General features: G+C 55.6%; 1 long non-coding RNA gene across 3 annotated transcripts in view; it reads right to left on the bottom strand.

The window, feature by feature from the left end:
• Window positions 1-3,580: 3,580 nt before the first annotated feature.
• The window catches only part of LOC120225138, a 239,938-nt gene continuing 218,291 nt past the window's right edge, over window positions 3,581-25,227 (bottom strand). For all 3 annotated transcript variants that reach the window (XR_005526743.1, XR_005526745.1, XR_005526744.1), the window contains 3 exons: window positions 10,191-10,474; window positions 9,776-10,074; window positions 3,581-3,743 (listed from right to left, as the gene is read on the bottom strand). This is a non-coding gene — a long non-coding RNA (uncharacterized LOC120225138). The remainder of the gene's footprint in view (window positions 3,744-9,775; window positions 10,075-10,190; window positions 10,475-25,227) is intronic.

The following is a 25,227-nucleotide window of genomic DNA, read 5'->3' as shown; positions in this document are numbered from 1 at the left end:
GAGACGCACAGAAGGTGCTGTCCACGTTCAGTGGCAATTCAAGAGCACAACCAAAGCCAGAGTGGTTCACGGTGGAGAGTGAGCGGCTCAGACACGTGTGGGCCGTCCACCTCCAACTCGTCACTTCTCAGGCACAGCGAAATCTTTCACGCACATGGGCCTAAAAGAAAAATCGACCAGGAATCGTTTAAACCTACAAAATAAAATTGTGCTGAGTTTACAGTGAGCATATGAGGGTCATTTTTACCTCGTCCGGCTCGGAACGACTCAGAGTTGCCCAGAGGCTTGTCTGGGCCTTTGTTCAACAAGGAGGGAGTCTACGCTCCGGGAAAACTGGCCCGTGAGAGTCCTGGGACTTGCAGTCAGGCACACGGCCTGCGGCAGCAACAGGGGACGGTGCGGCCATCAGGGACGTCCCCCGCGCCACAGGCACGCCCTTCACCTGTAAATGAGCTAAACCTGATGCCCGGTCCGTGCTGAGTCAGGGGGCAGCCCCCCCACAGCTGGCCGAGCCCCCGGGGACATGACATGACACCACCATCAGCACAGACCTCCGGGGATGCCTCACGGAGCACGCAGACTCGAAGCTGACGGCAAACTTGCTCCTTAGGTTTAAAGATTCAGATCTGGGAGACAGCCACACAGTCTGACGGACGTTGGCCAGCAGGGAGCCTGTTCCTAACGTGATGGACGGTTTTAAAATAAAGTGGAAAAGTTGAGTCGTGATGATCTTTATTTTGGTAAAATTACCCTTGGTGTAGTTTGATCAATAGATTTACTTGTGAATGGAGCCACACGTGAACACGTCCACATAAATACTCCCATAACACGTCAGAACAAATATAAGGGAGCTACAGAGTGTGGAGACTGAAGAATGGAGACACAGCTGTCCCGTTCCTTCTGGAAGGGGCCGCCGTGAGCGGGGACCTGTGTGTCAACAGGCCGTACGGGGGGCTGGGAGGAAAGCACGTGCAGGGCCTGAGAGGTTGGAGTGTGTGGAGCAGACAGTACAGAGAAGGGAGACGAGCGTGAAGACAATTATTTCACGTGGTCAAAGTATCTCTTTTAGGGAAAAGAAATGACTGAAGTTGAAAAAGATTTCTGAACTTGAATAAAAATGACGGACTAGCCCCCCAGGTTACAGCAACGGCCGCCCTCAACCTTCCCACAGCATCAGGTCCGGGGCTCCCTGGCTGCTGCTCTGGCACCCGGTCCTGGCTCCTCGCTGGATTCCACCAGATGTCCAACGAGCTCCTGCTCATCCAGCTCAGAAACACACACCTGCCCCACCCCCCCGCCCCAGCATCCATAGCACCTGCCCCAGCACCTGCACCCCCTGCCCCAGCACCTGCCCTAGCACCTGCCCCCCCTGCCCCAGCACCTGCCCCAGCACCTGCCCCCCCTGCCCCAGCCCCTGCCCCAGCACCCGTCCCCCCTGCCCCAGCACCTGCCCCCTGCCCCAGCACCTGTACCCCCTGCCCCAGCATCCGCACCCCCTGCCCCAACATCTGTACCCCCTGCCCCAGCACCTGCCCCAGCACCTGCCCCAAGAGCCCCCCGCACCTTTGGGGACAACACAATTTGCACAGAGTGTGTTTAGAGGTGACTACCGCGTGCCAGCTCTCCCTCCCCTCGAGTCCGCTCTCAGTGGCATCACTGAAACTGCTGCCATCAGGGTCTCCTGCAGCCTCGCCTGGCCCTGCAGCAGCCTCCAGCCACAAAGGAGGAAGGGACCCCTCAGCCATGGGACGAGACAGCCACAGCATCGCTCCAGCGGCTTCCCTGACAGGCCGCTGCGCCCTCGTTCCTTCCCAACGCCCCACCTCCATCTATCTCTCCCTGCCCTTACACGATGGTCTTCAGGAGTCTGGCTCTGGGCCTCCTTTTCCCACCAGAGGGCTTTCCCAGAAAACCCCAGCCTCCCTTCCACCAGGATTAACATCCAGGTATGAATCTGGATCCATCCGGATGCACCGTCGCAGAGCAGCCCCGGCCCAGAGCCTGCTAACACCCCCCGGCCCCAACTGTGTCCTGGACACAGGTGACTCATAAGCACATCGGCACAGAACCAGGGGGCCACACGTGTGCCTGGCCCCGGCCTCGCGGCTTGTGTCCTGCTGGCACAGCACTCGCCTCCCCCTCCCATGCCCTCCACTCACACCTCCCGCCCACCCCCTGCAGAGCAGCGCTGGGGAGCCGCCACAGTGCGGGTGTCCGCAAAGGACTCCCAGCTAACGACCCGCCACCGGGGCCTTCTCAGGGCCTTTCACTGCCCGAAGCTGACCAGGGCCTTATGCCCTGCGCACCCAGCCACGCCCGCCTTCTCCGGGCATGGGGCACTTTGGGCTGCCCCACATCACGTCCGCTGCGTAAAGCCGCTGTGCCGAGCACCGTGCCCAGCCCCCACCGGGCGGGCGCTCCGCCAGCCCTGGAGCTAATGTGTATTCACAACCCGCTGGTTCGTGGTCATCCCCTCATACGAGTCACGGAACGGTGCCGGGGGCACAGTCTCCTTGTCTTCCTCCTTCCCACCTGCCCGAGTGGTTCACACTTAACAAACCAGAACCCAATTCTGGACCCAAAGAGGCCTGTCCATCTCAGACACACACATCACCTGCCACAAAACAGCGCAGGTAATAATCACTTCCAGCTTCTCAAATAAGATCCTTAAGTGGGTAATGTTTAAGCTCAAAGCATGCATGATTCTTAATAATTTATACAGCAGGCATACATGAAAGACAAGATATTCCCAATGTTCAGTGATAATCTCCAGAATCTCAAAAAAAGGGAGAACTGAGACTGTATTTGTTATGGGGGAGTAGTTACAGTATCTTTTGAGACATGTCCTTCATCTTGTGGGTGTTTTCATAAATAGATAAAATACCTAATGAATAAATACACATGATTAGGTAAACACTGAATGTCAATTTACACATAAAGATTTATAGGCAAATGTGATGTTTCGCTTGAATAAGAAATCCGAGCCATTATGACAACAGTCTAAGTGTCCATCAGTAGATGAATAAAGAGACAGCACACACACATATATTTACACACACACACACACACACACACACCAGCATGGCACTCCACCATGAGAAAGAAGGAAATCCCGCCAGTTGCAACCACCTGGATGGACCTTGAGGGACTTATGCCAAGTGAGATGACGAGGGAAAGACGAATTCCTCAGGCATCACGTGATCGCATCTGTGGAATCTAAGAATCTACAGCAGGACAGCACAGGTCTGTGTCCCACACACAGGGTCCAGGGCTGAGGAGACAGCACAGGTGGGTAGAAAGCCACAAACTGTCAGCTGTGAGGAGAACATGGCCGCACATCTGATGTCACGTGGTGATTACAGTCAGTACCATGAGCGTGTGATGGGATCGGCTAAGGGGACAGACCTTAATAGTCCCCGCTGCAGCTTTGTAACGTGCAGATGGTGACCAACCAGATGGTGGGGACCCTTTCACGACACGGACGCACATTATGTCACCGCGAAACGCACTCAAGTATCTTACAGTTTTACATCAATCATCCCTTAAGCGAACGTCAAAAACAAGTCTGAATTGCACCAAATGTTTTATAAAGGTTTAATTTCAGTGTTCAATATTTTGATACAAAACAACAGAATATCTAAACAGCGACAGAACATCCTGAGTTCTTCTGCTATCGTTGTGAACTGTTTTCAGTTTGCAGATGTGGAGCTGAGTGAGGTGACGAACTGGCTTCCGTGAGTGACCTGCAAAGAAAGGAAGATCGTTAGGAAATTCTGCAGAACAGCAGTGGTGTAAGTCACAGGCAGCGTGGCCAAGAGTGCAGGCACTGCTGCACCGCTGGGGCCTGGGGCGACCGCACCACGTGTGCCCGGGAAACGGCACCGCCATCCGCACACCCGGTGAGACGTCGGCCTGTTCCAGTGCTTCTGTCACTGCCGTGGACCCCAGAGCTCCCGGGACCACGGACGGTGGGCTCGCGCTCGCTGGGGCTGGTCCAGGAGCTCATGCTGTGCCCTCCCACGGTGCCCTCGAGGCTTCAGCTCTGCCTCCCAGCAGCGTCTAGCTCTGTGCCTCCTTCCCGGGAGGCCCAGCCCCGGCTGCGAGCTCACAGCTGGCACAGCTACTGCAGGGACAGACGTGGGAGCGCCTCAGGCCGCGTGTCACTCCCTCTGTTAGCATGAAAGGCACCCACTCTGGGGACACCTGCCCAGATCGCCTGTGTTTTTCTTTCCTCTCCCTCACAGTGTAAGGTTAGTGGCAGTTAGAGCCCAGCAGGCACGGCTTCAGTGGGGGAGAGGTGGCCGCGCACGAGGTGGGGCCCAGAAGGGGGAGGAGGCTCCATCCTCCCTGGTGCAGGTGCCCACGGCCGAGGACTCCACGGATGCCGCGTGCCGGCTCCTGCCGCACCAGTCACTTAAGCCAGAGACACCCTCCCTAAAACGCCCTGACAGCCGTCTCCATCCCCGGCCCGTTTCTGCCACACGAACATTATTGTCTTGACAGCCGTCTTCCAACTAGAAAATGAGCTCCTCTGGGAAGGGCCGTTTGCCATGCAGCTCTGCCGTCCCAGTGCTGGCCCGTGGCAGGTTTAGAGAGAAGGTGAACAGACACATCACAAACAGCCTGCAGACGAGGGTCGTCTGCTGCCACAGCTGCACCAGAAAATACAGCGACGGGGCCAGGGAATGACAGTGAGGACAGGAGCGGGAGGGTGGCTGGGTAGAAATGGTATGGGCCAGGACTAGAGAATGTTCTAGAAGAACCCTACAAGGACAGACATTCCAGTGAAGATGGGTTCTCCCAGGGACACAGAGCCCATGCAATTAGGACGCCACGTCAGGCCCTTTCCCAGTGTCCGGGGCTGTAACTATGGCTGCATCTGCACGCATGTGTGCACACGCGCGCACACACACACACACACACACACACGGGAATACGTGCACACATGCGTACGTAAATGCACATGCACATGCACGTACAGTAACTGCATCTCTCTACACACGTTTATGTGTGCACGTGCACAGACAAGAAATCGCCGTGTATCTGGAAAGAAGAACCTGATAAGACGTGGCCACCGACATCAGCTGCATTCTGAATGCAGCTAATCTGCCCAGGCATCCAAGCGCGTTCTGGAACTCCACTCCGGCTTCTCCCTTGCTTCAAGGAGCCACGCCCCAGGTGGGGAAGCAGGGCCGGGGGCTTCGGGGGTCATCTGGTCCAATCCCCAGAGACACGGGACACTCACGAGGCCATCTTCCCGCGCGGGCAATAGGGCTTCTGAAAACCTGCGCGGGGCCCTCCTGCGGGAAGCGTCTGGGACTGTCACGAGCACGCAGAATGAACCCTCACCACCGCCCCCCTCCCATCGAGGGGCAAGAGCACGGGTCACCTTCTCTTCACTTTGGCTCTGCCTCAAACCCCACTGTCCCAGCAGGAGGAAGGGATTCCGGTCACAGGCGACGGGGACCGCTGAGGCGCCCACGTCACGGTGGCAGGAAGGGAGAGGCCCCTCAGTCCAGAGCTGTGTCACCAAGGGGAGGCCCGGTGACGTGGGGAAGAAGCTCAAGCAGCTCCCACGGGCAGTCATTTTCAACTGGACCCAAGCCACGAGGCCCTCATCCGGCACAGGTGGGGCGTACGTCGTCCCTGCCACGTCGTCTGGCACCTGGGTGGCACCGGCAGCCACGGACACAGACACAGGAGGTGGAGGTGAGGGGAAAGCAGGCAGCCAGGAACGTGCGGGCCATTTGAGCAGCAAACTCTCGACAAAGCTGCGAAGGGAGCACGTGCAGACGGAAGGAGGGAGCACCATCCGGAAACAGGAGCGCAGACACGGCGGCCACGGGAGTGTGGAGTCTCGCCAGTCATGAGAGAAGGTAGGGAACTGGCCCCGAACGGGAGGAGAGACGGGAGGGCGCGGGACCCCGCTGCAGCGGGCACAGCAGGGCCCTGAGGGCGGGGACTGGAAGCCGCCACACGCACACGTGCAGTCACACACATACAGACACACGTGCAGTCGCACACGTGCAGTCATACATACAATCACACACAGTCACACGCACACGTGCAGTCACACACATACAGACACACGTGCAGTCGCACACGTGCAGTCATACATTCATTCACACATAGTCACACGCACACGTGCAGTCACACACATACAGACACACGTGCAGTCGCACACATGCAGTCATACATACAATCACACAGTCACATGCACACGTGCAGTCACACACATACAGACACACGTGCAGTCACACACGTGCAGTCATACATACAATCACACAGTCACACGCACACGTGCAGTCACACACAGACACACGTGCAGTCGCACACATGCAGTCATACATACAATCACACAGTCACATGCACACGTGCAGTCACACACATACAGACACACGTGCAGTCACACACGTGCAGTCATACAATCACACACACATAGTCACATGCACACGTGCAGTCACACAGTGCAGTCACACGCACACGTGCAGTCACACAGTGCAGTCACACACACACGAGCAGTCACACACACATACAGCCACACACACAAGCAGTCACACATCCAGTTGCACACACGAGCAGTCACACACACACGTGCACAGCCACACACATACAGCCACACACACGAGCAGTCACACACACACACGTACAGTCACACACGTACAGTCACACACATGCAGTCACACACACGAGCAGTCACACACACATGTACAGTCACACACGTACAGTCACACACACGAGCAGTCACACGCACACGTGCAATCACACACACACAGGTACTGGGCAGCCTGGGCAGTCCTTCCCAATGGCTTGCTCTGGAGTCTGGACTGGTCTCGGGCCGGTGACTGCAGAGAGGAGGGGCCCCGCCGGGGCACAGGGTGTGCCCGGCCAGTTATGACCACTGGGCTGCTGGGAAGGAACACCTCTCACCAAACTTAACACTTGGGATTTCTATCTGAAAACGTGAGGATCTTTCTGGAAGTGCATTGGGACACACTTTTGGAAAGATTCATCCAGAGCTCAAAGAACTCTGTATGTGTGGCAGCTGAAGCGGCGCTTCGGGAGAGTCCCATCTCTGCCGCGCTGACCACCTCGTCACATGGAATGGGACCGCTGTCAGCGGCGCTGCGTCCTTGGAGAAACTGCAAGGCAGGGTCACGCTGACGCCTGGGAAGGAGCTGCCAGTGCCCCGGTCACGGTGACGGCACGGGCTCCACGTGTGTCCCTGGGACTTCGCTGGTTGACAGGTTCCTCCTCTCTGCACAAAACCTGTGCACGTCCGGCACGGCCTGCAGGTCACCGCAAGTCTGCCCGCGGTGACAGCCTCTGTCTGACATGCCCTGCACAGTGGGAACAGGCACACTTCTGGTCGACCTCTACTGCCAGCAGGGGAGGGGTCTACTTCCCCATCTGAACCCCTGTCCCGGAGGGTGAGGGGGGCGGTGGGGGGACAGCTCCCTTCTACACCTGCAACCCGGCCACACTGTTAGGGACACTGAGGAAGGAGGCGTCCCAGAAGGCCGCCTGCGGGGGGTGCTGACCTGGCAGGAAGCCGGAAGGTGACAGGCCCACACTGCTTGTTGCAAACCGGGGAAGGCCCATGAGGCCCGGGCGTGTGACAGACGTGCTCAGGAGACACCGCGGGGAGGAGCCTGCGTCCCCGGCCTCTCCCTCAGGAAATAAACTCTGGGCAAGATCATTTGAATCTAAGTCTTGTGTAGTCTGCAGCTGAGTTCTTACCAATTTAGGGAATTACTTTGTCTCCTTAACTCTTCTCACCATGTGAACGGACAGTCTGTCCAGGCCTCTGACCACCTGAGATCAGTGCAGCCGAGACGGGTTTCTGCCTGCCCACATCTGTGCGTCTGTAATTCGGGGGAAATCTCTCGGATAACTGGCCCGGAGATGATCCACCCCCACAAGTCACAGCGTCTTTGCTGGAACCCAAACGAGGATGCCACAGGCGCCCCAGCCACACCCTGGATCTCAGAGGCCACAGGCGCCCCAGCCACGTCCGGTATCGCAGAAGCCACCTCCATCACCAGGACATGAGGTGGTTTCAATTGTTCTTCTCTAAGCAAATAAATAGAAGACACAAAATATACCATATTTTATGCCTGGTCATGTAGTGATCTTTACGCCTGAGGAAAATCAGCACTTCCACACTTTCGGATCCGCCTTATGAAGCTCCTAGCATGAAGGACGACCATATCTTCATAGGACTTAAGGCGTCCCACCTCGGCTGGTGCTGTGTGTCCCCAGGAGCACGGTGAAGGTAACACTGATTACTCTGTAAACACACGTGGCCATCACAGCAGCAGACGGATTTCCACCCTCAGTCTGACACTCACCCATCAGCTGACTTTTGGTAAACTCTCTCCCCCCCCTTTCAGCATCTCTCTCTACCAAGTGTGTACAAACTGAGCACTCCTGCAGCAGGATGCTGGCTACCACCCCACCTGCTCCCAAGGACCCTGACCAGCAACCACATGGATGCGGGGCGGGGAGGGATGGTGGTCCCCACTGAGCCAGACAGACTCACTCTGCCCCAAATCCCAAGTTTGCAAGACTGTGTTCAGTCTCTCGAGTGTGGACCCTCAGTGAGGCAAACCCAGATCTGGATGCTAGTGCCATCTGTCGTGCCCTGGGTTCTGGAAGGTCTCCACCAACAGCTGGATAACCCAACTCACTTTTGCTTGGGACATTTTGTTTGGATTTCCGTTCCTTTAAAACTGAAGGGGCGCTACGATCAGGGTCACACGTGTATTCCCGGGACAGTCCCAGCAGGTGCTCAGTGTCCTGGTAACTCGGCCATACGTCCCTCTCACTCTCAATCACATGCTGAGTCAGCTAATAAGTTACAGAGTCACAATTCCAAAGCCCTCACCCTGTTCTCTGAGTACAAAAAGAGGTGAGACGGTACATGGGCAGATGTTAGAACGCTGCAGCTGTCGGGTGCAAGCCCTCGCTCCTCGGAGAAGGGTCTGGAGCACTTCACTAGGAGAAAGAACTCGGCAAACCCTTGTTCACTGAGAGAAGCCAGTGTTCCAGCCAGCAAGGGCCTCGGGGTAGCCTAAGGACCGGAAAGCACCTGTTCTCTCGGGCTGCTAACAACCCATAGTTGCTAACGCACCATCTCCCGTTAAAATGGGAGCTCAGCGTTTTCTTCAGGAACAGGACGGCCTCCTTCTACTTGGAAAGCGAATAAACGAAGAGTTCACCTCACTGCAAGCGCATCGGCCAACGCTGCTCCAGCACACAAACACTTAGTAAGTGTAAAGTTTATCCGTCCCTGGAAAACAACGCATCGACTTTACAGAGACAGGCTTACCGCCATCAGGCCTCAACGTGCGCATCTGCTTCCTGCTGTGCGTCTTACGTGCTGGCGACGGAAATACTGAGCCAGAGCTCACAGAATAACTGCACTGTGCTCCCGGGGAAGCGGCGCCTGGTCTGCACCCCTCTTCCATCCCTGCACACGGGCTGTGCCGGAAGGGCCCCCAGTCCACGCTGTGCCCCGTAAGGCACCGTTCTCATGCCCCAAGACTGGGGCATCACTCAGGTTATCCTATCCTGAGCCAAAGGCTGGATCACCGACCCCACATGTGTCCCGGGCAGATGCCAGCAGGTGAGAGAATACGGCCGAAACACAGATTCCACACACTTCTACAAGTATAATCACAGCAAAGCGAACTCTGAAACAGTCAGAATGTGAAGCAAAATAAGCCCCATTCCCTGCAGACACAGGATTACTAAATGCTGCGGAAATACTCACCTGCAAACTGGGACGTGGCCTCCGCCGCAGATGACGATGGCCAGGCCGTCCGGAAGCCTGTATGGAGGGCAGGCACCACACTCGACACCCAGAATTCTCTCCTCCAGCAGGGTGCGGCCGAACCGTCCTGGGGCGGTGACTCTGCAGTGGAGACGCGCTGGTCTGGGTGCGTGTCACCTGGTGCAACGTCCCAGGACAGGAGGGGCGGGTTCCTGAACTCCAGCAGCGAGCTGTGATCCGGGCAGGAGCCGGCGGTGCATCCGCGGTGTTCCTCAGGTGTGAGGAGCGCTTCGTGCTCGCTAGGAGAGAACAGCGTGTGCGTGAAAACGAGCAGCTCTGACCGGGGTGGTGGCACTGCACACAACAAAGGACCCTTCCACACAGGACAGGCCAAGAGCACTGTGACGGGACTGACCTGTTCAGCCTGGAGGGCAGCAGACGGGGGCCGGTGGCCGTCACCCGCAGACGCGTCGTCTCCGCCCCAGGCGCACGGGCCTGCCTTCCGACCGTCCTCCCAGACAGCCGCGTCAGCTTGACGCTGTCACTGGATTTCAGGTTTGGAAAGGAAATCACACACAACGAGGCACCAAACGTTCTTTAACAGACAAGAAGGTGAAATCTCAAACCGCGATGTTTCGGCTGAAGTGACAGTTGAAATGTGTCTTCTTTGAATTAACAAAACGCTTCCGAGAATAAGGTCTAGAATAAAGTAGCCAATTAATGTAAAAATTACGAACTCTGGTTACATATCACGAGTTAGGAATCTTCAGCGTGATCGTGAGGGTGAAGGAACTTAATTCCTGTCAAGAGGAACGCGTGCTAACGGCCCACACGCGCGGAGCAGCGCAGGGCGGGGGCCACCGTCTCCAGGTGCTCCGGCTGCCGCGGCCTCGGCGCACGTGCACCTGCGGGGGGCCGAGAGCCGCCAACTAGCAAGACAGTAAAAGGTGATGTCTTCGCAGAGAGCGGCCTGATCGAATGCAAACCACAGTCGCAGGAGCTACTCTGTGGTCCCACCAACTGTTCCTGGTTTTTCCTTCGAAGCCCCCACCCACCACCGTAAACCAGCAAGGAAGCCCTGACCTTGGGAGTCTGCCCACAGCAAAGCACGGTCAGGGTCCAGAGACAGTGAGGTCAGGGCCAGCCGTTCCCCATAAAGGGCCAGGGAGGAAATACGTTAGCCTTTGAGGAGGACACGTCCTCTGCCACAATGATCACTGCGGGGGAAACAGCCGGCCAGGATGGACCCCCACGGGGGGCCGGGGGCCGGTAAAGCTTCGTGACCACAGGCAGGGGGACACAGACTGTGGTTCACTGGCCCCGAACTGGGGCCATCCAGGGGCAGGACTGGATGACCGCACGGGGTGGAGAAGCTGAGAACACGTTCCCCGCACACCGCAGACCCCGTGCGGAGCAGGGTCAGGACCCCGGGGCTCCAGGGTCACCCTGCAGACCCCGTGCGGAGCAGGGTCAGGACCCCGGGGCTCCAGGGTCACCCTGCAGACCCCGTGCGGAGCAGGGTCAGGACCCCGGGGCTCCAGGGCCAGCAGGGGTGCTGGGCAGCAGCCCCACGTGTGGATGTCCTACATAACGCAGTGAGACACGTCACCTCTGCTGCCTGGTCGTGGCACAAGGGGACAGCACCCTCTGTCTGTTGTCTAAGGGAGGACCCTCTAGCACCACCTGGGTCACGGCCACCTGTGACACCTGGGAACGGCGCAGTGCAGGAGACCTCAGGTGCAGGGACACCACACTGGCGCTCCTCCCCTTGGGTACCAATCCCAAATTTCCTTCGAGACCCATGTCCAGCACCTGCCCCGGGGCTCACACGGCGAGTCCTCCATCCTGAACTCTGCGGGATCACAGCGCCAGCGACACCAGCACATCAGCCTCCACACTCTTCCCGTTCTTTTCATCAGCATTTATGCTTTCCCTCATCCGTTTACAAGAGGCTACCCCTATTCTATCCTGCACACAAGACTGTACACAGTAGGCACTTAACAAATGCTTGTTAACTTTTTCACACCAATGACTTAGTTCAAAAGCTCAAAACATATACAGATAGCTGCTGACTACTCACAAACATGAGCAGCGGGGGTCTGTCAACAATCTGGTGTGAGTCCCGGCGTCCCAGAGAGAGCGTGGGCATGCGGGGGCGGGCAGGGGCCCGGGCACCACGACTCTGCATTCAGCACCCGCACAAAGAGCAAAGTACCTTCCCAGCCCAGGCTTCTTCCTGCGTAAAGTTGGAATAACACTGGCAGTGGCCTCCCAGGGTGTCTGGAGGTTAAATACGACACATGTTGAAATCATCAGGCATTTGGGGTGGCTCAGTCGGCTGAGCTTCCAACGTCGGCCAAGGTCATGAACTCGCATTTTGTGAGTTTAAGCCCTGCATCGGGCTCTGTGCTGACGGCTCGGAGCCTGGAGCTGCTTCGGACTCTGTGTCTCCCTCTCTCTCTGCCCCACCCCTGCTTGGGCTCTGTGTCTTTATGTTCAGAAATAAAGATTTAAAAAATTAAAAAATAAATCGTCAGGCACTTAACAAGCACTTGGGTGTTACCCTGAAACATACCAGGAAGGTCGGCAGAGAGAGGCTGTGGGCAGAGGAAGCTGCTGGACAGACAGCGTCCACCCAGCCCGGACATAGCTTCCCAAGAACACGGACACAGAGCTCCCGGTTCACCAGCCTCCGGAGCCAGGATGCAAGTGTTCGGGGCACTCTTTATCCCGAAAATGGTATCACTTTTTTATAAAGCTTCCTTCCACTGGTGCTTTCTTTTTCAATTACGGAAACAGAGACAACTAAGAGGGGGACACGGGTGGGCGTTCAGGCGTGCCAGGCATGGAAGGTGGATGATGTCAGAGGAGCAGCTCACAGGATGGCAGCTGAAGATCCACGTTCAGGACGCGGCAGAGCTCAGCTCCGAGCTGGACCTGAGGGAGGCGGCAGAGGCCGGGAGGTGGGCAGGCTCGCGGGGGCTCGCTAAGCACCTGGCCTTTGTTTGCAGAGCCTGTGAAAGGGCCGCCAGGCCACTTCTCCAGTTAGAGCCGTGCTTCCTAGCCTGAGCCACCCCAGGAACTGGTCTGGACCTGAGAATGTGTTCCTGTGTCCTGTTCACGCTGAGTGAAGGACAGAACAAGAGAATCCCCTTGACAAAATGCACAAGCCCCTAATGAAAACCACTGTCCCAGCTCCTGATTCCTTGGTCACTGAAGGACCCAACCCTGAGGGTTACTTGTCTGGGCTCATTCTTTTGGGTCCTGCCTGTACATACACCTTGAGGGAAATAGCACCAAACCACTTTATAGTTTAGATTGCTAAGATGTGATTCGAGTTTAACTGCAGGGGTTAAAACAAAGTCTTCAGGACCCTCAGGAATTAATTTTCAAAGGAAAAAAGACAGTAAGTATGGCAGGAAATTGGGATGATAATTTTCTCAGGTCCCTCAAATCATACCCCTGAGGTGGCCACCTACTAGCTAAACCACTCCCACTCGCTCAGATTTTTCTTAAATCTCATTATGCTCCACTGAATGTCTTTAACAGGAGCTGCAGACTGCCTGAAAACCAGTGGTGCTGCTGACTTCAAACCGAGTGCGCAAGTGTGCATATGTGCTTGCATGTGTTATGTGTATATGCATGTGTGTTTGCCTGCATGTGCATGTGAGTATGCATGTGCATGTCTGCATGCATGTGTGCATGTGTGTGCGTCTGTGTTTGCGCATGTGTGTGCGTCTGTGTTTGTATGCATGTGCATGTCTGCATGCATGTGTGCATGTGTGTGCGTCTGTGTTTGCCTGTGTGTATGTGTGCGTGTGAGTATGCATGTGCATGCGTGTGTGCATGTGTGTGCGTGTGTGTGCACGTGCATCTGTGTTTGCACATGCATGTGTCTGCACATGGGTGCACATGTGGGTGCGTGTGTGTACATATACATGTGTGCGCATGTACGCTGTGTAGCACATGTGCATGTGTGTCTGTATCTGCATGTGTGTGTTTGCATGTGTGTGCATGTACGTTGTGTGCCATGTGTGCATTTGTGTGCATGTGCATATGTGTATATGAATGTGTGTGCATACACTGTGTGCCACATGTGTGCAAGCACACTTGACCATGTGCACTGGGTGAGGACATGTGTGTCTGCATGCATGTGTATGTGCATGTGTGCGCGTACAGTGTGCCATGTTTGCACATGTGTGCCTATACATGTTTGTGTGTGCTCATGTGCATATGTGTATATGCGTGTGTGTGCATACACTGTGTGCCACATGTTTGCAAGCACACTTGACCATGTGCACTGGGTGTGGACATGTGTGTGCATGTGTGTGCGTACACTGTGTGCCGTGTTTGCATGTGTATGCCTGTGCACGTTTGTGTGTGTATGTGTGTATGTACACTATAATGCTGTGTGTTTCCATGTGTGTGCATGCACTCTGGGTTCATACATGTCTGTGTGTGCATGTGTGTAGGTAAGCATGTGCGCATGTGTGTGTGCACACAAGTGTGTGTTTATACCCAAACAGCTGCTGACTAACCAATTAAAAGATATTCTTAAAGGAACAGTCTGTCGAATCTAAATAATTCTTTTGGTCACAGCACAGCTGCGATGAACCCATAACACTCTTTCTAACTTAAAGCTGTAGCTGGAAACCTGTTCTGAAAGACAAATTATTCACAGTATTCTTTAGTTGCGTGAGATCCAGTGTGCAAAACCACAAGCACCCCAGAGGCTTGTTAGTGACAAACCAGCATCCGGTACAGAGTCCCATAATGCTCCTTCGAGAAGACGGATGGGCCTCTGATATTGATTATTCTCTAGTTTAGATAATAATCTCCCAAGTCAGCCCCACGTGCTTTGCAGAGTGCCAGGGTTATATAAGCAAGGGCGCCATGCCTCCAGACGGAGGAGACGTGGCCCATTTTGCTCACAGCGCAGGTTGACACAAACAGGTTCCTGATGATGCAAATTCCTAGCAGAATAAAGCAGCCGAGCTCCGTCAGGGTCACGGACTCCACTTCCTGCTGACACAGGGCACGATCGCCTGACTCCATCCCCTTCCTAGGCTGTGTATTCAAGCCGGGGGAAGATCTACTGGACGCTCACATCCCCACGTGCATTCAGACATCCCACTTCATCCTCCACACGTCCGAAGAAACACATCAGTGCGTCCGTAAAGGTCTGTTAAGGTCTGTTCGAGGTTTTAACTCTGGATGACAGCCAAATTCTCAACAGTTAGATCCGCCTTCAAAAAATCCGTGTGCTCCACGGGGCGCCCGGGTGGCTTAGTCGGTTAAGCGTCCGACTTTCGCCCAGGTCATGATCTCGCGGTTTGTGGATTCGAGCCCCGCGTCGGGCTCTGTGCTGACTGCCAGCTCAGAGCCTGGAGCCTATTTCAGAGTCTGTGTCTCCCTCTCTCTCTGACCCTCCCCTGCTCACGCTGTCTCTCTCTCTTTCCTAGAAATAAAAAAAAAAAAAACATTTAAAAAAAAAAAAATCCGTGTGCTCCTTGGGTCAAATAAGCCATTATAAAGGCAGCCAGTCCTGCTCATTACACAGTTAGCTCACAAAAGGTCCGTGAAATTTCTAATAAAATGGAAACCAGGTTTATTCTTGCTTTGCAGGTGGACTAGGCCTTAATGAACAGAAGGTGAATCTATTTCACCAAGGCCAGGAGGCCTGAGCATTAGGGAAAACAGGGCTGCACAGTCAGCGGCTTCAAGTCGGGGTCCGAGGGCTCTTGAAGAGGCAGCACGTTCTATAATGAGGACGGCCGTCTGACTCACGGGAAGAAGAGGACCCTGGACACCGGGCCCTTCAAGCCCACGCCCGCAGCAAGGCCCGGAGTTCCCAAGGACGGGTACCCCCTAAGGTCTCAGGTAATCAAAGGGCAAGACATGACAGGGTCTCTGGGGGGTTTGCAGCAAGGAGGATCTGGGGACAGAATGCACTGGGGGGCTCCCCCCCGCCCTCCCTTGCGCCTTGCCCAGGGCTCCAGCAGGGGTGTGCTGGAGGCTGTGTGTGTGGTTAGTGGTGTCGTCCATCTGGTCACTGGCATCTCTGCACGGAAGGAATGGGAGAGACAGGGCCCCCCCAGAAGCCGGCAGGGAGCAGACCTGCCGTGCTGACGGCTGGGCGCTGGGCAAGCTGACGGTCAGGAGCACGAGGCCCGTCACTACGTGTAGGGACGCTTCTCTTGCTCAAGATGCAGGACGCACGGCCAAGGGGACAGTAGAGCCGCTCCCACTAACCACAGCCACGTTAAGCATTTGGTAGGGTTTCAAGTCATGATTCCATGCGTTAAACTTTACCTCATGTGGGAACAGCCAGCCATCTAAGTTACAATGCATCAGTAAGAAAATAGGATTTTACATACAAATATTCACACTGTTCCCTTTTCAAGAACATAATTCTTTTTAAAAATTGTTACAAATCAGGGGCACCTGGGTGGCTCAGTTGGTTGAGCCTCAGACTTCCTCAGGTCATGATCTCAGTCTGTGGGTTCGAGCCCCGTTCTGCTGCCATGTTTTCAGGCACACATTGTTATGACCATCACTGCAATCAAGATGCAGGGTCACTCCCCGTGGCGGTGAATTTTGAGCACAACGTGGTATTTATGTTTTCACGCAGTTGGAGGATATAAAAGACGACAGCATGACACTTCGTACATGATCTCATGCCAAGTGGATCTTACAAAGGAGGGCAGTGAACAATGTGGAAAAGGGTTCAATTTGCTGGTAGGAGGTCCACCTGGCACCAAACAAAACTTCTGCATTTACCGGAACATGGTCATAAATCCATCTGATAGGGAAATCAGGCCGATAATCAGTTCTCTCCATAACTGGCCCGGAGGGTCAGCGGGGTGGCTGTGGACAGACTCTGACTCCCTCATGCATGCCCTCTCACACTACGAGGCTAAAAGGGTAAAAGCACGCTTCCGGATTCCAGAACACTGTTTAAGTGCCCTCCAGCTCGACGCAAGCTAGCCCTAAACTGCACGGACACACCAAGTCAACACCAACACCGCACATGTGTTCAATCAGCCCCCACCCACCTACTTTATGTCGCAAGTAACCGTGATCTCGAAATGCGACTTGGAGGAATAAGGAGACGCCACTTGAGCTCACCCAGTGTACTTGGACTGGAGACAAAATGAACATGAGCCAACGTGGGCTAAGCCACTGCATGGGGCTCCCCGGGGCTTGCCCCAGGTGACATCAACTTGTGGCCCCTCGAGGGCAAGCAGGGAACCGCACATCAAGACTCTGACATGTGATACCTGCAGCCCCAGTACCCATTTCCAGGAACGTCCTGGGGAAATTTCAATAGTATGGGGAACTTAGAAATGATGGTTTTAATACTCTAGAAGCCAAAAAACTAAAAACAAGTTAAACATCAGTTCTGTTCTCATGTGCGTTGGGCACTTACTTCGTGCCAGGCACCTCCACGGGACTACAACACGGGTATGAAAGATTTAAAATATATTCCTGATATTTGAGAAACTTACAATCTCGTGGGTTGGGCACCAAATAAAAAGACAGTTTCAATACAACATGACAGTAAAAACACCTGAGAAAAGCTTACGTGGTCTGTGCGTGGTCCCCAGCGGCGTCACTCAGTGGTCTCCATGCAGAGCCCATCTGCACCAGGTCGCGCTCCCTGAAGGAGCCAAGGGGTCAGGGCAGCCGCCCTAGGAGGGAGCGAGCATCTGGGCCATCCCAGCCCCACACAGTCCAGCAGCCACAGGCCGTCACACAGCAGGGCCAGGACCCAGTGCTCCCCCAGCCTCTGGAAACGACATATGTTGGCTGTAGTGTCAAGGCCCTAAGCTGTGGCCTGTTACACAGCATCTGTCAGCACAAGGGATGAATCTGTTGGAAAGTGATGTGGCCAGAGAAACACTCCATCCACCTGCAGACACGTTAGAGCGGTCACGCTAGCGGCCCGCCGGCCATGACATCGGTATCGAGACTCACTGGGGCCTGGGCTCATCGACAATGTAACGTGTGAGGCGTTTCCACGGTCTTCGCCGGGCTCCTCCCAAAACCAGCAGCCACGACGGCCGGCCCGCGGCCGGGACTGAGTACGAGGAGCAGGTAAGGAGGGCAGGGGGAGCTCGGGTGTGTGGCTCCTCCGTGTGCACCTGCCGCCTGCTCCCGCGGCCGTGGCTGGCAGCTCCCAGGACGGTGAGCCCATGCTGGGTGTGAGGCGGGCCCTCCAGGTGGCCCTCTGAGGCCACGTGCGCAGAAGCAGGGGTGGACGCGCTGGCTTGGGACGGCCCTGCCCACCCACATGGCCACGTTCCTGGCCAGCACGGCCCTTGGGAGCGCACGAGAAGGCTGGCTCCGAGCTGGAGTCCCCGGTTACAATTCGAACCCGCGTGCCATAGCAGGAGCCCAGAGCGCGCCGTATTTAGTAGCGAATCAGCTTCACTTACCAGCTGTGGCTGCGCAGACACGTGGTGCCTGGGGGGCACTCACAGGAGTGAGCAAACCCACCCTCCCTCGCACCTGTCAGGCGCTCCTTGAGGCCGTGCCTTCCTCTCAGCCAGTAGGCACCTTCCTCCTCTTGTTTTGCTTTGTTCCTTTTAAAAATGGTGACGGACTCAGGAATCAGGGGACACAGCCAGGAGCAAGTGCACTCAGGCTCTAAGCCCCACAACACAGCCCCCCCACAGGGCACCAGACCCCCCCATAGGACACCAGACCCCTCCTACAGGACACCAGAGCCCCCACAGAGCACCAGGCCCCCCCACAGGGCCCCCAGGGCCACTCAGGACACCAGACCCCCCCCACAGGACACCAGACCCCCCCACAGGACACCAGACCCCTCCTACAAGACACACAGCCCCCCCACAGGACACCAGCCCCCCCACAGGACACCAGACCCCCCCACAGGACACCAGACCCCTCCTACAAGACACACAGCCCCCCCACAGGACACCAGCCACCCCCACAGGACACCCGACCCCCCCCCACAGGGCACCAGACCCCTCCTACAGGACACACAGGCCCCCCCACAGGACAGCAGCCCCCCCCACAGAGCACCAGGCCCCCCCACAGGGCCCCCAGGGCCCCCTTAGGACACCAGACTCTCCCACAGGACACCAGCTCGCCCCCACAGGACATCAGCTCCCCCCCACACAGGACACCAGACCTCCCCCAGGACACCAGGCACCCCATCAGGGCACCCAGGGCCCCTCAAATGACACATAGCCCTCACCACAGGGTACCAGCACCAGACCCCCAGGACACCAGGACCCCCCACGGGGTATGCACGCCCCTTCCCCTGCAGGGCACCTGACCCAACCCCTATCTTGAGGCTCCTGGCCGGGGAATCTGCTGACCACACCCCTCCCACGCTCAGAAAGGGAAGCAAGCAGGCTGACCTTCCAGGCGCCCACCCCACCCCGGGCTGGGCTCGTTAACACACACCAGTCAGTTCTCGTAGACGATTTCCTCAGCGTGGCTGTAGTTAGACACGGTCCTGGGACTCCCTCCCTACGGCCTCCTTCCCCTTGCTTACAACGGGCCCTGGGGCCCCGAGGAAGGACCGAAGAGGTGCTTTGAAAACCAGCTAGAAAAACTGTATTTGTGTAGTACTGCCTGTTTTGTTTTTGTTTTGTTTTGTTTTTAATGAGGCAACAAAGAGCCCTGGGGTCTGTCTGCCAAGAAGCAAAGCACGTCATTACGCCTCTCAGCTCTGCGGCCAGGGCCGGGACTGGGCAGCGCACCTCAAACTCTCCATCTGTAAAATCTGTAAAATGGGGTGATGAGAGCAGCCGAGGCAGGTGAAGGGAAGCAGGGTGCCCAGAATGAAGGGTGAGAGTAAGCGCATTGCGTTCACCTCGCGGGGAAATGGGCACCTGTCACAATGGAGTCAGCTGACCGGGTTTCAGGCTCAAACAAGCTCTCACACGGGTGGTTTTCCGGCCCAGCCTGCTGGTGACCCTCACAGCTTCCGTCAGCTTCCAAATCAGGGATATCCTTCTTGCTTCCTGGTGCTGAAAGAGTGTCAGAAGTCTATAGGGGGTTACCACCTGCATACGCTCGAGGGGAATCCAGGAAACACGGCTAGCCTCCCGCTACGCGCAAGAACCTGAGAGCCGTTTGAAGCTTCGGCATTAACTTGAAAGCTAAAACCAAACAGTGATGCTTATATCAATTCTAAAATATTACTTGTGCTTTACCCTTAAGAAAAGTTCAGCTTTTTCCCTTTTGTCTCTAGAACTTTAGAGATTTCAATATACTTGATATTATATCAGAGTGCCTTATAAACATAAGCACTTCAATAAATACTGGTATATCATAAGTCATAACATTTTTACGTAGGAAAAAGGTCTAAAAAACTGTAATTATTATTTAAATATTCTGTTGCCAAAAATTGGGCTAAAAATGATAAATATTAAAAACAAACTTAGGGAAATAACATTAAATTAAGTTTTTGTCCAAAAATCGCTGAGCAGGCTTCCGGCTGGAGCACCACCAAGTGACGTGGGCTCTGGACCCAGACAGCAGAGAGGAGCCCTTTCAGTCACCGTCTCCTCTGGGTCGTAAAGAAGTGAGAAGAAAAGGGAAGGAGGCAATCACTCCCTCGTAAAAACGTCAGAGGCGGGAACTGAAGCCGCATCACAGAACCAAGGCGCAGTCAGGACCAGCACGGATCCAGACACTGCCGAGACCACGCCCCGACACGGAAGAGCCAGAGAGCACCATGAAATCAGAGAGAGGAAATGAGGTCGGCCGCGCGTGCACAGGCCGGCGCGGGCAAGCGGCGCGGCTGGAGGGCACCCGCAGACACCCTCACTCGCAAGCAGAAATAACCCCACAGATCGTCGGAGGAGGGGCCTCCGCCATGAAGGGAGCATCTCAAGCTCCAACAGAAAGGGGCCGACGCACGCTACATGGTCTGTGCACAGTGACGGCGCCAAGAAATGCATAGAAAAGATAAAAGTATAAATTTCTAAAATGTATCAACCATGCAGCTTTGATACGACACCTGACTTCAGCAGTTCTGGGGGACACTGCGGCCCGAGGACCTCTTGGTGGCCAAGGCACCCTGGACGCAGAGAGGCTGTCGTCGGCCCCTGGCGCCCAACAATCGGGAACACAGCATAGGGAGAGAACATGCCCCCACATAAAGCACCAGCACGCGGGACTGCGACCACAACACGCGAGTCCCCACAGAGCCCTCAAGAGCCGAACGGTCCCAGGGCCCTTTGGGAGGAGCTCTTCCGGCAGCTGTGCGCTAGCTCCGCACGGAGCCGTGTCGAGGCCTAGGGTCCTGAGGAGCCTCAGTGCAGCCACAGACAGCATCGCTCCCACATGTGACGCTTGCTCAGTGCACTGTTACAGTCACCGTACAGGTGCGCCCGGAGTTATGGGGGAAACAGTAAGTGAACCTGCTTGTCACCATGGGCTCCGGCGGATACCGGGCCCTTCTGCCCTCCTTCAAATCAGGTCACCTAGCGGTGTTCACTGCCGTGGGGACAGAGCCCCTTCACTTCCGACGTTTGGGGGGAGCTTGGCCGTATGCCGTCCTTGGAGATGGAAATCCTGGCTGCTACCTCCTGGAGACTAGGCGGCCAGAGGAAAGTCAGGTGGGCTGTTAAAACACGGACACGGTCAGGTCCCCTTAGCGTCAGCCTGAAGCAAACCCGCCCAAAAGCCGTGTGGTGCAAGGGGCCAGGCAGACTCCGCCCGCTCTCCTCGGGATTACCGTTCACCCCACCAAGAGCAACGTCTGGGAGCACCACGCCAGGGCAGGGGCTGCTCAAGGTGCTAAGCACTTGGGGGACTCGTGTCGAGCCCGTGTGAGCTCAGGGACTCTGAGCCACGCGGCTCCTGCCTGTCACGGACACGCTTCCCTTGGTCCTGCCTGTGGGGACACACGGCAACCAAAAGGCAGGACCACGCCATCTCAAACAGTCTTCCCTTGACAGATTACCGATTTTCAGGGAATTTAACCAAATTCTGCACTCAGGATGCTTTGTTCTCAGATACGCCTTAGGCTTTATTAGGATTTCACTTTATGAAACATCATAAAAAATTCTTTATAAATTTGATTGGTCCATTCTCTTTCGAAACATTTCTCTCTGCAAAACTTTCTCTGCATGAATCACCCTGCCTCACTCCGTACCTGGAGAACAGATAGGGAAAGTGACGTTTTAGAGACACCTGTGTGCTAACCACACACACCACTTCGTTCAATCCCGACAGCGCTGCGTGTGAGAACACTCCCGTCCTCCACCTACGTAAATTAAGGTTCTGAGGGATTAAATAAGGGGTCTACACAGCATCAGATCTGAGGCCCTAGTTTGGCTCTGAAGCTCTCATACCCGCCCCTACCAATAACCAACACTCAGCACTGAGATGTACTGAAGGGCCCGACCAGGCCTCCTGACCGTTTCCAGAAGTCCCGTCCCACAGATCCGAACGAGCCCACACGATGCCGCGCTCCACCAGCACCGACGCAAGCCCAGACCAGCCTCAGTGCAGCCACGGTCGTGGCAGAGACACGTGGAAACGTTACAGAGACTACAAAGCATTTTATAAATATGTGCTTTTACTTCCCTCTTAAGGTTTGCTGGGAAGTATGTCTGAGACATTAAGCGGCTCTTCTATCGAAGTGCAAAGTGTAGATAAATACACGCGGCGGCAGCATGGCGAGGTGTGGGCCAGCGGCCTGCCCGTGGGCAACACCAGGACATTCAGGCCGGTCCTGTTTAACGACCAACGAAGAACACGGACACCTGTTCACAGGGCTTTCGTTTACTTCTTACGTCGATCGCTCGCACCACACGCAGCGACCCAAACTAAATGACGACAACGATGAAACCTGACACAACAGCGCCTGTTTCTGAACCCCGTTGTGCTCAAGTGAGCCCCGCACACTGGCAGCGTCCTGGGGGCTGACATTCAAGCTGAGCACTGTCCACACTGCCTCTCTGGGCCAGGCCCTTCCTCTGGACAGTCCACCACGGCACGGCAGCCCCGGGTCGGTGGCTTGGGCTTGGCCATGGTCTGGAGCCGTGTGAGCCGAATCTGCACCCACCCCCTCAGAAATAAGGGGAGGGCTCAGGCTGGAGGTTGGGGTGTTTCTGCTGCTGATGGGGACCTGAGGTCGGCGCACACTGACACCTTACCCAGGCAGAGGACGTTGGCGTCAGAAGGCACCAAGCCCCCGTCCACCTGCCCGCCTCTACATTTGAGGACACACAGGCCCAGGCCGGCAGTGCCCTGGGCCGGGACCCAGGCTTCCACGCCTCCGCCCGGGGCTCTCTCCACTGCGACTGTACAGTACATGCTTCTAACAAAACCTGGAAGCGACTTCCTACCCCAGGGCGGGAACTGACGCCCAGAAGCACCTGTGGGACACGGGGTGGCACAGGAGTGCCAAGTACCGGAAAGACCACTGTCACAACGCCTCTCCATCCAGCACCGCCATCTCTACAGAGAAAACGCCCCCCATCCAGTCGCACGCCTACCGCGACCTCAGAGTCTCACGAACAGAGAGGAAGCAGAGGCTCAGATACTGGCAGACAGGTCCCGGTGGGGCGGTGCAGCTGCAGTGTGTGCTCCACACCTGTGCCCTTACACTGGCCGGCTCAAGGTCTGTCGGCCTCTGGGTGTGGAGGGGACAACATGTAAACTGAGTGCTGACCTTATACCGTGTGCCCCCAAACTGCCCAGACATCAAGGTCTCACGGACAGAGGAGGAAGCTCCGAGCCACATTATCAGTGAGCTGCAGTTGCCTTAAAGGAAAGGTGTAGACAGAAATATGAGGCCAGAGCAGATGCATTCCCCTGGCACATCTGTCTTAAAGGGGTTGTGTGTGTGAAGCTGGGAGAGGGTCGGGGCCGCCTGTAACGGCCCACCATCACGAGGCCACATCACGAATGGACCTGACACTCGGCTCCCAGGCCAGGGGTGCCGGCTCCGACTGTGACTATGAGGCCACAGAGAAGGTCAGGTGCCTGGCAGGGCCCGTGTGGTCAGAAGTGCCAGCAGGTCTTCGGCACTCACAGGGGTGAGGTCCTGAGACTCAGAAATCCTCGGAATTGCAAACAAGCCCACGGCATTTATCTCTCGAGAGAATTCCACATTCTAACAAAAATTCTCGTTTTCTTAAACCTCCTTGCCTTCGCTTCCATCAACAGCACCACTGGTTTTCTTTATAGGGCTATATTTTTTTCCCTACAAAGAGACAATCTCTATCACTTCATAAAAATCCTTTACAAACTCTCGGTGGAAAAAAGCCCCTTGCAGTACAAGCACGTGGCAGTAATTCACATCCTTGGCTGACTGCTGAAAACTCCTCGTACCTGGGGAAAAGGAACTCAGGAGACAGTGCAGATGATCAATGCTTCCTCCAGTCCAGCTGAATATAAAACACACACACATAAAAACAGCAACAACTACTGAGTGCTTACTGCATACTGGGGGGTGGGGGGCTCTGTGCGCTGGTGCACAGCATACCAGTAACTTAACTGGCACGTGCCCTGCTAGGCACCACCACGCCCACTCTGCCAACTCTGCAGCTGAGAGAGTGGAGGCACGCATCCCAAGGGAGCCGGCCAGGGGCTGGGGTCCACGCTCAAATGCTGTGCACACTCTCCGTGCCAGGGGGTACTGGTCAGACAAGACCAGGCAGGCTGAGAAAGGGGGCAGCTAACTTCCAAGCAGCAGCAAGAAACATGCCTGGACAAGAGAAAGAGGCTTTCTGAATTAGAAACACTGGCATCTGATTGGGCTGAATATGCCAAGAAATAGAAAAGAAACTTGAGATATCAAGACTCGCTGTAATTCTAGTCAATATTAAAATCCAAACTTCTCATGAAAGCCCACAGAATGGGAGGGAATATTCCCAAATCATACATCTGAGGAGGGATTAATATACATAACATACAAAGGACTCCTATAAGTCAACAAAAACAAAGCAATTCAAAACTTGTAAAGGACCTGAAGACGCGTGTCTCCACCAGAGACCTACCGATGGCCAGTGAGGACATGCGAAGATGCTCACCACCACCCGTCGCAGAGAAAGCCACATCAAAGTCACCACAGGACCACCTCACACCCACTGGGAGGGCCGTCGTCAAAAGAACAAGTGGCAAGCGATGTGGACAAGTGGAAGCCACGTGCATGGCTAGGGGCACGTAAAACGGTGCAGCCGCAGTGGACAACTCTGCGGTCCCTTGAAGAGCCACCCGCAGGACAGATATGACAGGTAATCCTACCCTGGGTGTGGAGCCGGGGGCGGAGCAGGGTCTCAGGTGACCGCATGCCACGTGCACCACGGCCCAGAGGGGAGACTCCCAGATGCCCAGCAGGGGAACGAACAAGACGCGGGTGCACTTACAAGGAAACGCTATTCTGCCGGAGAAGCGAATGAGGCTCCGACTCCCGCCACTACCCAGATAAACCCTGAAAACGTCACGGTGTGTGAGGT

Source organism: Hyaena hyaena, unplaced genomic scaffold (assembly GCF_003009895.1).
Source record: "Hyaena hyaena isolate Hyena2069 unplaced genomic scaffold, ASM300989v1 scaffold_1326, whole genome shotgun sequence".
NCBI lineage: Eukaryota > Metazoa > Chordata > Mammalia > Carnivora > Hyaenidae > Hyaena > Hyaena hyaena.
Note: the sequence above shows the minus strand (reverse complement) of the source record. Positions and strands in the feature narration are given on the sequence as shown.